Genomic DNA, 17,956 nt, shown 5'->3' with positions numbered 1-17,956 from the left:
TAACTTAGGACATCTTATGACTTCCAATATCTCTAATGATAAGAAAGTTAGCATTGAGGTACTTTACCTGAATGCTCGTAGCATTCGTAATAAAGTAGATGAACTAATGGCACAGATCATCGTGAATGATTATGATATGGTAGGCATCACAGAGACATGGCTGCAGGGGGCTCAGGACTGGCAGTTAAACATTCAAGGATTTACAACTTATCAAAAAAACAGGGAGTGGGCAGAGGGCGTGGGGTTGCCTTGTTAGTTAAGAACAAAATTAAATCTATGGCACTGAACGACATAGGGTCGGATGATGTGGAGTCTGTGTGGGTGGAATTGAGGAACCACAAAGGCAAAAAAAACCATAAAGGGAGTTATGTACAGACCTCCTAACAGTGGTCAGGACCTGGAGCGCAACATGTACCGGGAAATAGAAAAGGCATGTCAGAAAGGCAAGGTCACGGTGATCATGGGAGACTTCAATATGCAGGTGGACTGGGTAAATAACGTAGCCAGAGGATCCAAAGAAAAGGAATTCATGGAATGCTTATAGGATGGCCTTTTGGAACAGCTTGTCATGGAGCCCACAAGGGAGCAGGCTATTCTGGACCTTGTGCTATGTAATGAACCAGACTTTATAAAAGATCTTAAAGTAAGGGAACACTTAGGAAGCAGCGATCATAATAGGGTAGAGTTCAATCTGCAGTTTGAAAGAGAGAAGGCAAAATCGGATGTAATGGTGTTACAGTTAAATAAAGGTAATTATGAGGGCATGAGAGAGGAACTGACAAAAATAGACTGGAAGCAGAGCCTAGCGGGGAAGACAGTAGAGCAAAAATGGCAGGAGTTTGTGGGTATAATTGAGGACACTGTACAGAGGTTCATCCCAAGGAAAAGAAAGATTATCCAGGGAGGGATTAGACAGCCATGGCTGACAAAGGAAGTCAGGAAATGTATCAAAGAAAAAGAGAGATCCTATAAAGTGGCCAAGAGCAGTGGGAAATCAGAAGATTGGGAAGGCTACAAAAACAAACAGAGGATAACAAAGAGAGAAATAAGGAAGGAGAGGATCAAAGATGAAGGTAGGCTAGCCAGTAATATTAGAAATGATAGTAAAAGTTTCTTTCAATACATAAGAAACAAATGACATGCTAAAGTAGACATTGGGCCACTTCAAACTCATGCTGGAAGGCTAGTGATGGGAAATAAGGAAATGGCTGGAGAACTTAATAAGTACTTTGTGTCAGTCTTCACAGTGGAAGACATGAGTAATATCCCAACAATTAAAGGGAGTCAGGGGGCTGAGTTGAGTATGGTTGCCATTAGAAAAGAGATAGTGTTAGAAAAGCTAAAAGGTCTTAAAATTGACAAATCTCCTGGCCCTGATGGGCTACATCCTAAAGTTCTGAGGGAGGTGGCTGAGGAAATAGCGGAGGCGTTGGTTGAGATCTTTCAAAAGTCACTGGAGTCAGGGAAAGTCCCGGAAGATTGGAAGATCGCTGTTGTAACCCTCTTGTTCCAGAAAGGATCAAGACAAAAGATGGAAAATTATAGGCCATTTAGCCTAACCACGGTTGTTGGTAAAATTCTAGAATCCATCGTTAAGGATGAGGTTTCTAAATTCTTGGAAGAGCAGGATTGGATTGGAACAAGTCACCATGAATTTAGTAAGGGGAGGTCATGCCTGACAAACCTGTTGGATTTCTTTGAAGAGGTGACAAGTAGGTTAGACCAGGGAAACCCAGTGGATGTGGTCTATCTAGACTTCCAAAAGGCCTTTGATAAGGTGCCACACGGGAAGCTGCTGAGTAAGGTGAGGGCTCATGGTGTTTGAGGTGAGCTACTGGCATGGATTGAGGATTGACTGTCTGACAGAAGGCAGAAAGTTGGGATAAAAGGTTCTTTTGCGGAATGGCAGCCGGTAACAAGCGGTGTCCCGCAGGGTTCAGTGTTGGGGCCACAGCTGTTCACATTATATATCAATGATTTGGATGAAGGGACTGGGGGCATTCTAGAGAAGTTTGCCGATGATACGAAGTTAGGTGGACAGGCAGGGAGTACTGAGGAAGTGGGGAGGCTGCAGAAGGATCTCGAAAGTTTGGGAGAGTGGTCCAGGAAATGGCTGATGAAATTCAACGAGAGCAAATGTGAGGTCTTTGGAAAAAAGAATACAAGCATGGTGAGAAAATTCATAAAGCCAAAGTACAAAGGGATCTGGGAGTGCTAGTCGAGGATTCTCTAAAGGTAAACATGCAGGTTGAATCTGTGATTAAGAAAGCGAATGCAATGTTGTCATTAATCTCAAGAGGGTTGGAATATAAAAGCAGAGATGTTTTATAAAGCACTTTATAAAGCAATGGTTAGGCCCCATTTGGAATACTGTGTCCAGTTTTGGGCCCCACACCTCAGGAGGGACATACTGGCACTGGAGCGTGTCCAGCGGAGATTCACACGGATGATCCCTGGAATGGCAGGTCTAACATATGAGGAACGGCTGAGGATCCTGGGATTGTATTCATTGGAGTTTAGAAGGTTAAGGGGAGATCTAATACATAATACATGGCTTGGAAAGAGTGGACGCTAAGAACTTGTTTCCGCTAGGCGAGGAGACTAGGACCCGTGGGCACAGCCTTAGAATTAGAGAGGGTAAATTCAGAACAGAAATGCGGAGACATTTCTTCAGCCAAAGAGTGGTGGGCCTGTGGAATTCGATGCCGCGGAGTGCATTGGAGGCTGTGACACTCAATGGCTTCAAGGCCGAGATTGATAAATTCTTGATGTCACAAGGAATTAAGGGCTACGGGGAGAATGCTGGTAAGTGGAGTTGAAATGCCCATCAGCCATGATTGAATGGCGGAGTGGACTTGATAGGCCGAATGGCCTTACTTCCACTCCTATGTCTTATGGTCTTTTGGTCTTCCCACAGTGTAGATGTTCCTTTAGCAATGGTCAAGATCTATCTGTCATGTAATGAAACAGTAGTCATTATTGTGGAATAAAACATGATTAATTTGTAAGTCATCACGAGGAACCATTGAGTAATATCTTTGATTTTCATCTTCAGTTTCAAATTAATATTATCTGAACACAAAGAGGAATTTTCAAACTGAAAGTCAATTACATTGTTATGAGGGGGGGTAGACTTAGGTTAGCTGGATAAATGGACTGTGGAGCATGGTTGTAAATGAACAGCGAAATACTTAAAGAAACAATCCAAAAAGTTAAAAACAAGTATACATTCCACTGAGAAACCCATCTGTGGCTCACTCAGGAAATTATGGATAGCATTAAAATTAAAGGAAGAGTTTTATAATATTGAAAACTGTAGGAACGAGTCTGCAGATTGGAAGTGTTTTGGAAACCAGCGAGTACGTGTCAAAGAGTTGATAAAAGAAAATCTCAGTGTTTTAGGAATATAATCAGGGAGAGAGCAGCTCAAATAAATATCAATCCCTTTGATGCAGAGATTGCAGAAAATATTGCAGTGAATGAGGAAATGGCAGAGATATTGAACAAAAGTTCTGTGTTGATCTTCAAAGCATAAGTAAGAAGTTCGTTCCAGATATAGGTGGAATCTAGCAGCTACAGTGAGGAAGGTAATATCAAGACAGAAAAAGGATTGGTGAAATCGAAGCAATGAAAATCTGTTGAATTCCAGGCCCTGACAGCCTATAGGGTAAAAAATGAGGTCTGCAGATGCTGGAGATCACAGTTGAAAATGTGTTGCTGGTTAAAGCACAGCAGGTTAGGCAGCATCCAAGGAACAGGAAATTCGACGTTTCGGGCATAAGCCCTTCATCAGGAATGAGGAGAATGTGCCACACTCTCCTCATTCCTGATGAAGGGCTCCTGACAGCCTGTACCCCAGGACTGTAGAAGAGCTACCTATGGAGATAGTGAATATGCCTGCTATAATTGTGGAACTTCAAAACAGGAACTATCCCATCCGATTGGCAAATGTTAAACTGCCTTTAAAGAAAGGAGCGAGTGAAATATGCAAAGCAACAGAAAAAAAATAGAAGCAGGCAATTTGGCACTTTGAGCCTGCTGTACCATTCATTCAACAGCTTGGACCTGCTTTACCTGATATTCCTTGATTCCTTTTCCCACAAAGGCTATATCCTACTCCTTCTTGAAATCATACAATGTCTGGTCTTGACTGTTTTGCGTGGTTGCAAGTTCCAGAGGCTCAGTACTCTCTGGATGAACAAATGTCTCCTCACCTCAGTCCTAAATGATTTATTTCACATCCTTCGACTTAGATCCCTGGTTCTGCACTCTCCTGCTATCAGGAACATCCTTTCTACATCTACCAATCATGTTAGAATTTGACAGGTTCCTGTGAGGTGCCCCTCACTCTTCTGAACTCCAGCAAACATAATCCTCAATGATTTATACTCTCCATTTACTTTAGTCCTAATTTCCATGGAATCATTCTGGTAAACCTTCACTGCACTCCTACAGTAACAACATCCTTCCTCAGGTAATGAGACCAAAACTACGCACAATATTCCATGTGTAGTCTCACCACAGCCCTGGAGAATTGCAACAAGACATTACTGCTCCTATATTTGAATCCCCTTTCTGTGAAGGCTAACATACCCTTGTCTTCTTCACCACCTGCTGTACCTGTTTGCTTACCTTCAGCGACTGATGGGCAGGAGAGGTCAAGGTGTCATTGCACATTACCTTCTCTTAACTTACATCCATTAAAATAATAATATATCTTTGTTTTTACGTTACTAAATTGATGACCTCATAATCATCCTCATAGTGCTGCATGTTGATGCATTTGCCCACTCACACAACTTGTTCAAATTATACTGATGCAACTCTGCATTCTCATCACAGCTGATCCTCCCACCCAGCTTTGTGTCATGTGCAAACCTGGAGATATTATTTAGTTCCCTCATCCAAATTATGAATACAAATTGTGAATGTCTGGATTCCAAGCACTGACTCCCAATGTACTTCCGAATACTGTAGCCCAGTAGTCACTGTGTAACTTTCGGGAAAATACCCATTATTCGCATGTTTTCTTTTCTGTCTGCCAACTAGTTTTCTATCCATCTCAGTATGCTACCCCAATTCAATGTACTTTAATTTTGAACATTGATTTCTTATGAGGGCTATGACAGAAGTCTTTTGAAAGTCAAAATACACCACATCTGCTGGCTCATCCTCACCACATCCACGAGTTACAGCTTTAAAGAATTCCTATAGATTTGTCAAGCATGATTTCCCTTTCATAAATCCACGTGGGCTCTATTCAGTCTGCCACTGTTTACCGAATGTTCAACAATTAATTCTTTTACAATGGATTCTAGGATTTTCCCCACTACCAACCTCAGGCTGATTATTCCCAACTTTTTCTCTGCCTCCCTTAAGTAGAGAGGTTATGTTAGCCACCCTTCAAATCAATAGGAACCATTCCAGGTGCTATATGATCTTGAAAATGACCACCAATCCATCCACTCTCTGGGATGCAGGTTATCAGACCTGGGACCTATTGGTCTTCAGGCCCATCAATTTCCCCAACACTATTCCCCTATTAATACTGATTTTCTTCAGTTTCCCATGTCACTAAATCCTTTATTCCCAACATTTCTGGTCCATTTTTTGAGTCCTCCTTTGTGAACATAGAATCAGGGTACGTTTAGTTGGTCTACTATTTCTTTGTAATGAACTTGCCTGTTTCTGAAATAAGGGGCCTACATTTGGCTTCATCTATCTTTTCCTCTTTGCTTAGCTACATTAACAGCCAGTTTTTATGTTCCTGCAACCTTTCACTAATACTCTATTTTCCCTTTCACAATCAACCGCTTTATCCTCCTTTGCTGAATTCAAAACTGCTCCCCCTCCTCAGGTCTGTTGCTTCTGTGTTCAATTTGTATGCCCGTTTCTTGAATTTGACACTATCTCTAATTTCCTTTTCTTCCCTGTTTCAATTTTGCACCAGACAGGAATGAACAATGGCTGCAGTTCATCCATTCAGTCCTCGAATATTCTTCTATCATGCCTTGAGTAATATTACCTAATCCACCACAGCATCTACTTCGGACCATCTTTTTAGGAATGCATTCTTGCTATTTCTACTCTAATTAGCATGTGGAACTGGGAGCAACTCTGAGATCACTACCTTTCAGAACTTATTCTTCAACTTACTTCCCAACTCCCTATATTCTGATTTTAGGACATCATCCCTTTTTTAAACCATTTCCTAGTACTAATGTGTATCGCGACTGGCTGTTCACCCTTTCCCTCAAAAACTTCCTACAACCACTGTGAGGCACAAGGTATAGCCAGAGGAGACTGCAGTCCTGCCTCTCTAGTCTTCTCACTCTGCCCGTCAAGCCTTAGCAGACAGTGTGACCACCTCTCCGTATGTGCTATCCATAATATTCTTTGCCATTTTGTTGCTCCACAGTGTCCCCAGCTGCTGCTCCAGTTCCAAACCCAGGCTTCCAGAACTTGCTGTTGGAGACGCTTCCTGCATGCATGCTGATGCAAGGCACTGAAAATGTTCTCAAGTTCCCATATAGAGCAGGAAGGGCACACCACAACATTCAGATTTCCTGTTATTACTTAACCCTATAAATTAAACCTTTTGGAATATGCTGAATATCAAAAAATACCCTAGCACCTTTATCCTTAAACCTTGGTCCTATACAATATAGTCCTCACTGTCTTCTTTTTTTCCCATTTTTGGTTTGAAACAATGAACTATGTATTGAAAATGACCTTTGGACTGTGAGCAACAGCCTTTTGTTTTTCAAAAAAATTAGAAACAGCTTAAAAATGGCATTTCTTTATGGGACCAGGCCTGTGAAGAAGTCCTCAATATAGACTTTACCTTTTGAGCACAAGCTGTTTTCCAGGATCCGCAACACAACTTCTGTTTACAACTTCCAATCAAAATTGATAAAAGAATAAAAATGATGAAACAAAATCATCGAATGTTCTAACAATGTTCACCATCACGATGGAAGTGGACTAAGGACAGATCATAAGGTGAAGACAGCTATCAACAGCAGAACTTTATTCCATCACAATCTCATAGTATGGCACAGTCCCATTCCTTGATCTCACCAACAGGCTGACTGCAAATGGTCTTGATGAGCAAAGACTTCGTCTTCAGAGCACAAGCAGTTTCCAGTTCCACTAACAATATCAATGACCAAGAAACACGACTACACATAAAAGATTTCGCTCCAACAAATCAGACTCCATTTACCTTCTCCCTGCACGTTACTTTCAACGTAGGACCTCACTTCTCAGCACTCACCCAACTTTTCAGCTGATCACAATGAAAGTCAGCACTCGCCTCGATATAGCTGCTGAAAAAAATACATCGTAACTCCGCATCTCTCCGATAATGCCACCTCACTTTCTCATATTTAGTAATGAGCCAACAACAAAACTCAGCCTGGAAACCAGACAGAAATGCTTCCAATAAACACACTCAATGTCCAACACACAGCTCCAGTCACAAGTTCAGCACAAAGCACCGAGTAAACAGCTCTCTCAGCTGGATCTTCTCACACAGCATAACGGACATTTCCACCCCTGACTGCCCACAGGATAGTCAGACTGCCTGAAGATTGGTGTGGATATTATGGGATACAATTTGTATAAAATCTGCTCCTTCACTCACCATCTCCTCACTTGGTTTTCAGTCCCTATAGGAAGTGAACCAGCTCTGGAAGAGGAAGAGGAGAAAATGGGCAGAGTGGGTGGACTCTCTGATTGACGTCTCTCACAGCCAATCCAATGTAAAATAAGAACAGGTTAAGTTGCGATGAGCTATGTCCATTTATTCCTAATCATCTCAATGTACTGTTCCTCATGTGTTTAATAAGAGTTTCCCTGGGCAAATAAGTTCAAAGTTACACTGTATCTCAGTATCATTTGGGCAATGAGCTATTCCAGGGGGAATCCTGGTGTGTTTAATGCATGATACATTATTGCTCCAGAATGGGTCGTTTGACGCAATGTTCTCTGATCTGATACAAAACCATGAGACGAAATATTAGATTTTACACTGTTAAGTCGATGCCTTTGCATTAAAAAAATACCCAAAGAGTCTAAGAAAGATTAATGAGTACATAACTTCATTTGTTGGATTGTCAAAGTTTTGGGGATGACAGATTTGGCCAAAGCAAAGTGGAGAAAGTGAGGAATGCAGATGCTGGAGATCAGAGCTGAAAATGTGTTGCTGGAAAAGCGCAGCAGGTCAGGCAGCATCCAAGGAGCAGGAGAAGTGGGTTTGGTGGGCACTTTGATGGAGGTTTCAGGGTAGATTCACAGAATAATGCATGAACTTAAAAGGGTTGAATTAAGTAAGGGGTGGCATCAGCTTGATTTGTATTTCATTTTGTTCAGAAGTTTGATGGCAACGCAATCGATATATCCAAATTGTGCAACACACTTGTAAACACACAAAAAAAATTCCAAACCTCACATACGTTTTTATTCATGCGTAGGATGTGGGCATTGCTAGCTGGGTTAGTACTGATTGACCATCACTGGTTATCCTTGAGGTAGTGGTGGTATAGAGCTGTCTTCTTGGATTGCTCAAGTGTATATTTTTGTATGTCAGTGCACAGTCCTATTTGTAAGTGAGTTCCTGCATGTTGACACAGTTAAACTGAAGCAATTGTAATGTATCTCTAAGTTCGGACAGTGAGTAGTTGAAAGGGAACTTGGAGGCAGCCGTGTTCCCCACATAACCAGAGCTCTTGTCCTTCGAGCCTTTGTGAATTTCTACTGAACATTGTTAGTGGAAAGTTGAATATTTGTGGATGTGATGGCAATTAAGCGGACTTATTTGTCCTGGATGATGCTGCCAAGTTTCTTGGGTGTAATGGAGAGTGTGGAGACATCATCTTAAATATCGGAGCTATGCAATTTAAAAGCGCAAACATGACAGAAGTTCTGATGAAGCAACAACCCCACAGGTTGACTCTCTTGAATTTTAACTGGTATGAAATGGGATGGGGTTGATTGAGAGTGTGTTAAGTTAGAGAATCTACAGAGTACCAACATAGGAGGCTCAGACTTCACAACTGTCCAATATATTTGATGTTCTTTCAAATCAACTTGATAACACCAAGGACAACAGAGAGGACAACAGCACTGACTAAGATACTGTGGTACAGGAAGTCAGTCCAGCAGAGGGAGAAAAAGAAATGCAGCAGTAAGTCAGAACTGTATACTGAGGGAGAATGACACTATTCTCTTAGAGCAAGATGACTCCAGAATGCTACTGCACTGGGTCAATGTTAGGACATTTGTTCTGATCTGTGAAGGAACTGACCATGGGAGTGTGGTAATTGTGGTCCATGGTGGTACTGAAAAATTGTGAAGTGAACAAAAAGGATGTCTGTGCAGTCAGGAAGAGGTGTTAGGCCAAATCAAGAATCTAACTTAAAAGATAATAATATCTCAATTATTACCTGAGCCATGACCAAAAGAACTACAGAAGTGAATTGTGACATAAAGACTCATCTGAGTAATATGGGCCCTGCTTTGAGGTAATCGCTTCAGGACCGGGGAAGGTTTACAGTTTAGTCTGTCATGCTTCCTCAAGTAGCATATGGTGACAGTTGGCCTTTGAACATAGTCTGACAATGCGAAGACAATTTCCTCACCAGGTATTCACTTCCCTTTTATGCTCACAGATCCAAACCCAGCTGTTTGGGCTTCTTGCTCTTGGTCTTCTGAGTATTTACAACAAAGCCTCCTAACAGGTTCAATCGTCAATATTTTCAATCCATTTTCTTAGGTTTATTTCTTGCTTTCAGACAATTATTTCTAGTTGATTATAGTTTGCTATTCATATCATACAGATAACTCATTTGTAATTTCCTCTCAGCCCCAAGGGTTTGCACCATCTCTTTCATGTGTTCATAAAGCAAGTAGCTCCAAGGATTTTAATGTTTAAACAATTTTGATAATGCCACGCATGCTTACGAAGATGATTATTTTGATTTATTTTATACTGATTAAGCCATAACTTTATATTTATATCATTTCAATTGCATAAGAGGAATATTCCAGAATAAAATTTGAGATAATGCCAAAATGCTGCAGATGCACTCGTTTGTTGCAATCTGATGGTAGATTCATGTTTTCTGTTCTTTAATATATTACTGCTAAAGTGATAACTATTGCAATCCTGTGCCAGGGAAATGTGATCTCTCAAATGGTCGCTTTCACCTTTGATTGTTTTATTGCCAACTGCTGCCAGAAGCTGAGGACAAAATACTGCACTGAAAAAAATGTATCTGTGATTCTAGGAACTGTCTGCTGTTCTGTTTTTAAAAAAAATTCCTTCTGCTTTGCATTTGACCCATTACAATTGATAACGTAACATGGGCTGCAAACCTAAGGTGGAATATTACACTGGAGCTGCATGGGTAACAGTTAGCTGATTGACCATTCCTTAAATCAACTCCTCCCACCATTCCTTATCTTGTTGCTCAATGCTCTGACTGTGGGACGTATTTTAACAGCCAGCAGATCCACAGGAGGCTGAGAGGGAACATGACCAATGTTGCTCAGAGTGATCCAAAAATTGAGAAGCAAAGGAAATCTATTATCTTACTCTTCACTGCGTCTGGATGATGTGTGTGATATCTTTCTTATTAATGCAAATGACAAACCAATAATGTGTAATGTTACAATTACAATCAGTACTTACTGTGGATAAAGACATGGAAGATATACAACGGAGGGAAATAGATAGTGACATCTTGAAAAATGTCCACATTACAGAGGAGGAAGTGCTGCATGTCTTGAAACACATAAAAGTGGGTAAATCCCCAGGACCTGATCAGGTATACTCTTGCACTCTGCAGAAAGCTAGGGAATTGATTGCTGGGCCTCTCACTGAGATATTTGTATCATTGATAGTCACAGGTGACGTGCCAAAAGACTGGAGGTTGCTACATGGTGCCACTATTTAAGAAAGGTGGTAAGGACAAGTCAGGGAACTATAGACCAGTGAGCGGTGGTGGGCAAGTTGTTGGAGGGAGTCCTGAGAGACAGGATGTACATTTGTTTGGAAAGGCAAGGACTGATTAGGGATAGTCAACATGGCTTTGTGTGTGGGAAATCATGTCTCACAAACTTGATTGAGTTTTTTGAAGAAGTAACAAAGAGGATTGATGAGGGCAGAGCAATAGATGTGATCTATATGGACTACAGTAAGGCGTTCAAGAAAATTCCCCATGATACACTGGTTAGCAAGGTCAGATGACATGGAATACAGGGAGAGCGAGCCGTTTGAATACAGAACTGACTCAAATGTAGAAGACAGAGGTGGTGGTGAAGGGTTGTTTTTCAGACTGTAGGCCTGTGACCAGTGGAGTGCCACAAGGATTGGTGCTGGGTCCTCTACTTTTCTTCATTTATAAATGTCAGCATAAGAGGTATAGTTAATATGTTTGCAGATGACATCAAAATTGGAGGTGTAGTGGACAGTGAAGAAGGTTACCTGATCAAGGGCTCTTGATCAGATGGGTCAATGGGCTGAGAGATGGCAGATGAATGTGAGGTGCTGCTTTTTTTGAAAAGCAAATCTTAGCTGGACTTATACACTTAATGGTAAGGTCGCAGGGAGTGTTGCTGAACAAAGAGACCTTGGAGTGCAGGTTCATAGCTCCTTGAAAGTGGAGTCACAGATAGATAGGATAGTGAAGAAGGCATTTGATATGTTTTCTTTTATTGTTCAGAGTATTGAGTACAGGAGTTGGGAAGTCATGTTGTGGCTGTGTAGGTCATTGGTTAGGCCAGTTTGGAATATTGCGTGCAATTCTGGTCTCCCTCCTGTCAGAAAGATGTTGTGAAACTTGAAAGGGTTTGGAAAAGATTTACAAGGATGTCGCCAGGGTTGGAGGATTTGAGCTATAGGGAGAGATTGAATAGGCTAGGGCTGTTTTCCCTGGAGCGTCAGAGGCTGAGGGGGGACCTCATAGAGGTTTATAAAATCATGAAGGGCATAGACAGGATAAATAGACAAATGCTTTTCCCTGGGGTCGGGGAGTCCAGAACTAGAGGGCATAGGTTTAGGGTGAGAGGGGAAAGATATAAGAGAGATCTAAGGGGCAATGTCTTCACGCAGAGGGTGGTACGTATAATGAATGAGCTGTCAGTGGAAGTATTGGAGGCTAGTACAATTGCAACATTTAAAAGTCATCTGGATAGGTAGATGAATAGGAAAGGTTTTGAGGGATATGGGCCAGACGCTGGCAGGTGGGACTAGATTGGGTTGGGATATTTGGTTGGCGTGGACATGTTGGACTGAAGGGTCTGTTTCCATGCTGTACGTCTCTATTTCTATGACCCAACATATATAACTGACTCCACTAGTTTTATGCTTCTGTGTTTGTGCACCTGCCCAAACACATGTATTTATGCAGTTACCTGAACCAAATTCAGACAAGTGTTCCAGACTTAAATGAAATATGCACCCTGAACTTTTATGTTACTAAAACAACAAACAAGGGAGATGTTCCCAACATTGAATTTATTTTGAATCCCATATCCATCGTGTGTTCTGTCTGTACTGCTTGTCATCCACTTCAGCCCGACCATACTCCTGCTGTAATATTGATCAAATAGATGTATAGAGACGTACAGCATGGAAACAGACCCTTCGTCCAACCCGTCCATGCCAACCAGATATCGCAACCCAATCTAGTTCCACCTGCCAGCACCAGCCCATCCATATCCCTCCAAATCCTTCTTATTCATATACCCATCCAAATGCCTTTTAAATGTTGCAATTGTACCAGCCTCCACCACTTCCTCTGGCAGCTCATTCCATACACGTATCACCCTCCGTGTGAAAGAGTTGCCCCTTAGGTCTCTTTTATATCTTTCCCCTCTCACCCTAAACCTATGCCCACTAGTTCTGGACACCCCGACCCCAGGGAAAAGACTTTGTCTATTTATCCTATCTATTCCCCTCATGATTTTGTAAACGTCTATAAGGTCACCCCTCAACCTCCGATACTCCAGGGAAAACAGCCTCAGCCTGTTCAGCCTCTCCCTACAGCTCAAATTCTCCAACCCTGGCAATATTCTTGTAAATCTTTTCTGAACCCATTCAAGTTTCACAACATCTTTTCAACAGGAAAGAGATCAGAATTGCACACAATATTCCAACAGTGGCCTAACCAATGTCCTGTACAGCCACAACAGGACCTCCCAACTCCTGTACTCAATATTCTGACCAATAAAGGAAAACATATCAAACGCCTTCTTCACTATCCTATCTGCCTGCGTTCAAGGAGCTATGAATCTGCACTCCAAAGTCTCTTTGTTCAGCAACACCCCCTAAGACCTTACCGTTAAGAGAAAAGTCCAGCTAAGATTTGCTTTCCCAAAATGCAGCACCTCACATTTGTCTGAATTAAACTTAGATTACAAAATTGGACTTACTTCGCAGTTACTGGCAAGTACCTTTGTCAGACAGAGCAAAAGACGTTTCTGCTTTTGTAACCCCAAATGGGCTATATCAATTGAAAGTAATGCCTTTTGAATGAAAAATGCACCAGCCACTTTCCAACGGTTTACAAACAGAGTTGTTGCAGGATTGACTAATCTACACAGATGACTTAGTGATCTTTAGCCATTCATAGAAAAATCACATGGAGCAATTGGCAGAGCCCTTTGAGAGACTATGGAATGCAAAGTTGGTTATAAGCTTGGCAAAAACAGAACTTGCGAAGGCAGAATTAACATTCTTCGGGCACAACATCAGATATGAACAGATGACACTGTGAAATGTGAAGACACTGAGGAACGTGAAGACAAAGGCCATCAAGGCATTTCCAAGACCATCCATGAAGAAGGAAGTGCTTTGATTTTTAGGATCGAGCGGATTCTATAGGAAATTTCTACCAAACCTTAATAGCTTAGTGGCACCGTTAAAAAATTAAATGAAATTTTGGTGAACAGAACAATGCCAGGGAGCATTTGAGCATTTAAACGTGGTGTTAACCACCACACCAGTTTTAGCCATGCCAACTTTTTTGAAACCTTTCAAAATCGCCATCTAAGCAAGCGATGTAGGTATTAGAGTTGTGTTGTTACCGGAGAATGATTGTGGAATTGAAAGGCCAATCTGTTATTTTTCAAAAAATCTCAACATCCACCAGAAAAAATATTCCACCATTGAAAAAGAGTTATTGAGTTTGGTAATGGTCTTACAACATTTTAGTGTTTACATTGCAAACAATACATCAGAGATAATTGTGTGTACCAATCACAATCGTTTGACATTTCCAGAAAGGTTTCAGGACAAGAGCACCAGATGACTTCGTTGGAATCTCGTGTTACAAGCACTTATTTTGCAGATTACACAAGTTGTGAATCATGAAAAGATTATCATGCATGCTTTATCGTGCATTTAAAAGAAAAATGTTTATGTAAGATAGAAACAGTAGTGTTCAATGTTTTATATATATATATATTTATACACATTTATACATCTATAGAATTAGTATGAAATGTGTAACTCTAGGTTAAGGAGTGCTGTAATAAAATGGAATTAAAATTTTAAAACAAATGAAGCCATCTGTTCATAATGTTGGTTCATATTTCTTATTAAGGGGGGAGGTGTTGCAAGTTGGATATAGTAATTATAAGTTGGGAGGCAGGAGGTTAGAAATTGGTGTTTGTAAAATGCTAGGGGGGGGAAAGCATTACACAGTCCTTTCAAAAGATGGTGTTTTTTCAGTGTTTAGGTTGTTTTTATGCATGTCTGTGACCAGCAGCTTAAAAATTTGTGAGTACACAGAGAACCTAAATTGAAATATTTCTATGGAAAGGCCATACAGTTAGCAGGCCAACCAGCAATTTTTACCAAGACAACAGGCATTTGAGTTGAACCAAACAATTGAACCGGGCCCTGAGATAGCAAAAACCTATTAAATTTAAATCCGGCGGTTTTGACAACAGAGGACCAATCCTACTGTAAGAAATATTGATATGTCATCATGGGTATGAAAGATGGGGACAGATTGACAAAGCCCTCACAGCTAACTGCCATCCATAACAGCTCACAGCCCTCAGCTCAAGAGAGAATCGCTGGCTCACACAGCATTTTTTTATGCATTAGAAAAAGCACCATCTGAATAACAACAGTACCAAAGACACAACTAGTGAATGTGCCTGACAGAAGAATCGACATAGAAGGCATTCCTGACAGATTAAACAAAGGAGAAGGCACAGAACATTCTGGAAGACATGTAACCCGGTTATAATTTTGAGAGAGTAAATTCTATTTATTGTCATATGAGTGAGATTTGTATTTATTGGAACAGCATACTATTAGAATCATGTTTTATTCAAGAATACTTAGTAGTTAGAATGGATTTATTTAGTTTGATAATGGTTTAGCTAATGGTTTGTTCACTGTTAGAGTTGGATAAATAAATTGTCACTTGTTGGTTTAAAGTGAGTGTCAGGGATTTATTTTACTTAGCCACTAGAAGTTACTGAATAGCAGATTACACCACATTTCACATTTTTTTAACAGATTTTAGGGCAAGACGCTCCTCTTTGGGTGTTTCGGTTTTAATTCTCAAATGGAGGTCAACCTCCACTTTGTACCAATAGTCTTTTGTCTACAGTCGAGATTGTCGAAAAGCACAGCAGGTCAGGCAGCACCCGAGGAGCAGGAGAATCAATGCTCTGGGCATAATTGAAATGAATTGAACTGAATTTATTGTCACGTGTACCAAGGCACAGTGAAAAGCTTTGCCTTGCGAGCAATACAGGCAGATCACAGTTAAGTAACTTCACTAAGTAAATAATAGGTAAATAGCAGCAAAACAAAAACATAGTTACAGGCACCAGCTCTTCATCAGGAATCCTATCCCTGAAATGTCGATTTTCCTGCTCCTTGGATGCTGTACTTTTCTGGCACCACACCCCAACTCAGATCTCCAGCATCTGCAGTCCTCATTTCCTCCTCGTCTTTAGTCTCCAGACCAACAAGCTGTTTTCAGATCAACAAACTACATCTTTGACCAGGAAACACAACTATGCATTATTCATTTCTCTCCAACAAATCAGATACCATTCACCTTCCGCTTAAACATTGATTTCAGTGTAGAACCTCACCTCTGTGCACTGACCAAATCTTCAGCTGGTCACAATGAAAGACAGAATTAACCTCAGAAACACATTGTAACTCTGCACTTCCCAGATAATTACACCTCAGGGTCTCATATTCAAGATTGAGCCATTAAGAAAATGCAGCCTGTATTTCAGAAAGGAAATGTTTCCAATAAACACTTAATATCCAACCTATCAGTTCAGCACAAAGCACCGAGTAAACAGCTCTCTCAGCTGGATCTTCTCACACAGCATAAGGGACATTTCCACCCCCTGATTACCCACAGGATAGTCAGACTGCCTGAAGATTGGATTTAATGGGATACAATTTGTATAAAAGCTGCCCCTTCGCTCACCATCTCCTCACTTGGTTTTCAGTCCCTATCAGAAGTGAACGAGCTCTCACTACGTCAGAACAATTCATTAGTAACACTGAATCAATAATTCTGTTAAGTTTTCCAACTGAGATACAGCTAAGCCAATTCTTTTCTTTATTCATTCTTTTATTGTACTTTAACTATAGTCTTTGAATAAATTATGTTTGCTAAGCATCGAATAGTTTGACAGATCAAATTGCATTAGAAATACAACTCCTTATATTTATATTTAAAGAAAACGTTAAGGTCTCGGCTACCTTCTTAATATATTTGGAGGGGGTTTGGTCTGGTCCATAATACTATGGGAGTTGAATCAGCTTTGGATGAGCAAGGGGAGAGAATGGGCAGAGTGCTTTGGCTCTCCGATTGATGTCTCTCGCAATCAATGCAAATAATGCAACATGAGTTTCGTGAAGCTTGGGGAACTGACCAGTGATGTGGAGGTGACGTTGGGAATTTAAACTTATCATTGTCCTACCTGAATAAACCTCACTTATTGCAGCTGCTATCTCAGTTCTCCTAGTAAATGTATGACAGAGATTTTTAGTGTTGGAATAGCATTCATTCTCTCAGAGGCTTTCAAACTGACAGCATCAGATTGGCAGATGTATCTATTCGATGGTACAGGGTGAATATGAGTATAAATGGGATGGTAGAGCTACTTGATAATATTGGATGTATTCCCAAGGCAGCAGGATAATGGAGCTAACATATGGAAGGCTAGTTTGCACAATAGACTGGGCTATGTTCACAACTTCGAATTTCTTGCAGTCTTGGGCAGGACAGTTGCTATATCAAACTATAACACATGCAAACAGGATGCTTTCTATGGTACACATACAAAAATTTGAAATTTTGATTTTGGACATGATGAAATTGGTTATCCTTCCAAAAAAAAGGTATTAGTGTGCTTTTTTAACTATACCATGAATCTGGATGGACCAGGATTAATTATTGGTAACTGTTACTCCAAAGAACTTTATGTTCTCAACCATCTTCATGTTTTGCTATTGATACAGACGGGCATGTCCTCCACTCTGCTTCCTTCATTTTGCTCCATTAAGGGAGAGGTTGTTGTCGATACACCATGCCAAAAAAGTCCCTCTTTCCTGCATGCTGTGTCTTCACTGTTTGTGATCTGACATACTACCGTGATGTCATCAGCAAAGTTGGAAACGGAGGTAGAGTGGAATTTAGCCACAGTCATGAATGTAGAAGGAATATCGCACTATGCTAAAATGCAGCTTTTCTGGGGAATTGCTGCTGAGGATTTTCGTGGAGGAGGTTTTCTTGTCTGTCCTTAATCATTGTGTACTGTGGGTCACCAAGTCAAGGATCCAGTTGGTCAGGGATGTAGTGTCTTAAGCCTTGGACATTTGAGGTGAGTTTGGTTGGAATTATGGTGTTAAAGGCAGAGCAATAGTCAATATGTTGGGGTCTGATAGAGTTTCATGAAAATC

The 17,956-nt window shown here is 40.8% G+C and overlaps 1 long non-coding RNA gene across 1 annotated transcript in view; it reads right to left on the bottom strand.

Moving 5' to 3' along the window:
- Window positions 1–7,687, bottom strand: part of LOC132832441 (uncharacterized) — a 33,565-nt gene extending 25,878 nt beyond the window's left edge. The window contains exon 1 of the long non-coding RNA XR_009646938.1: window positions 7,646–7,687. This is a non-coding gene — a long non-coding RNA (uncharacterized LOC132832441). The remainder of the gene's footprint in view (window positions 1–7,645) is intronic.
- Window positions 7,688–17,956: the final 10,269 nt, after the last annotated feature.

This window comes from Hemiscyllium ocellatum, chromosome 35, assembly GCF_020745735.1.
Source record: "Hemiscyllium ocellatum isolate sHemOce1 chromosome 35, sHemOce1.pat.X.cur, whole genome shotgun sequence".
Lineage (NCBI taxonomy): Eukaryota > Metazoa > Chordata > Chondrichthyes > Orectolobiformes > Hemiscylliidae > Hemiscyllium > Hemiscyllium ocellatum.
The sequence above is the reverse complement of the archived record's forward strand: the minus strand, read 5'-3'. Positions and strand labels throughout refer to the sequence as shown.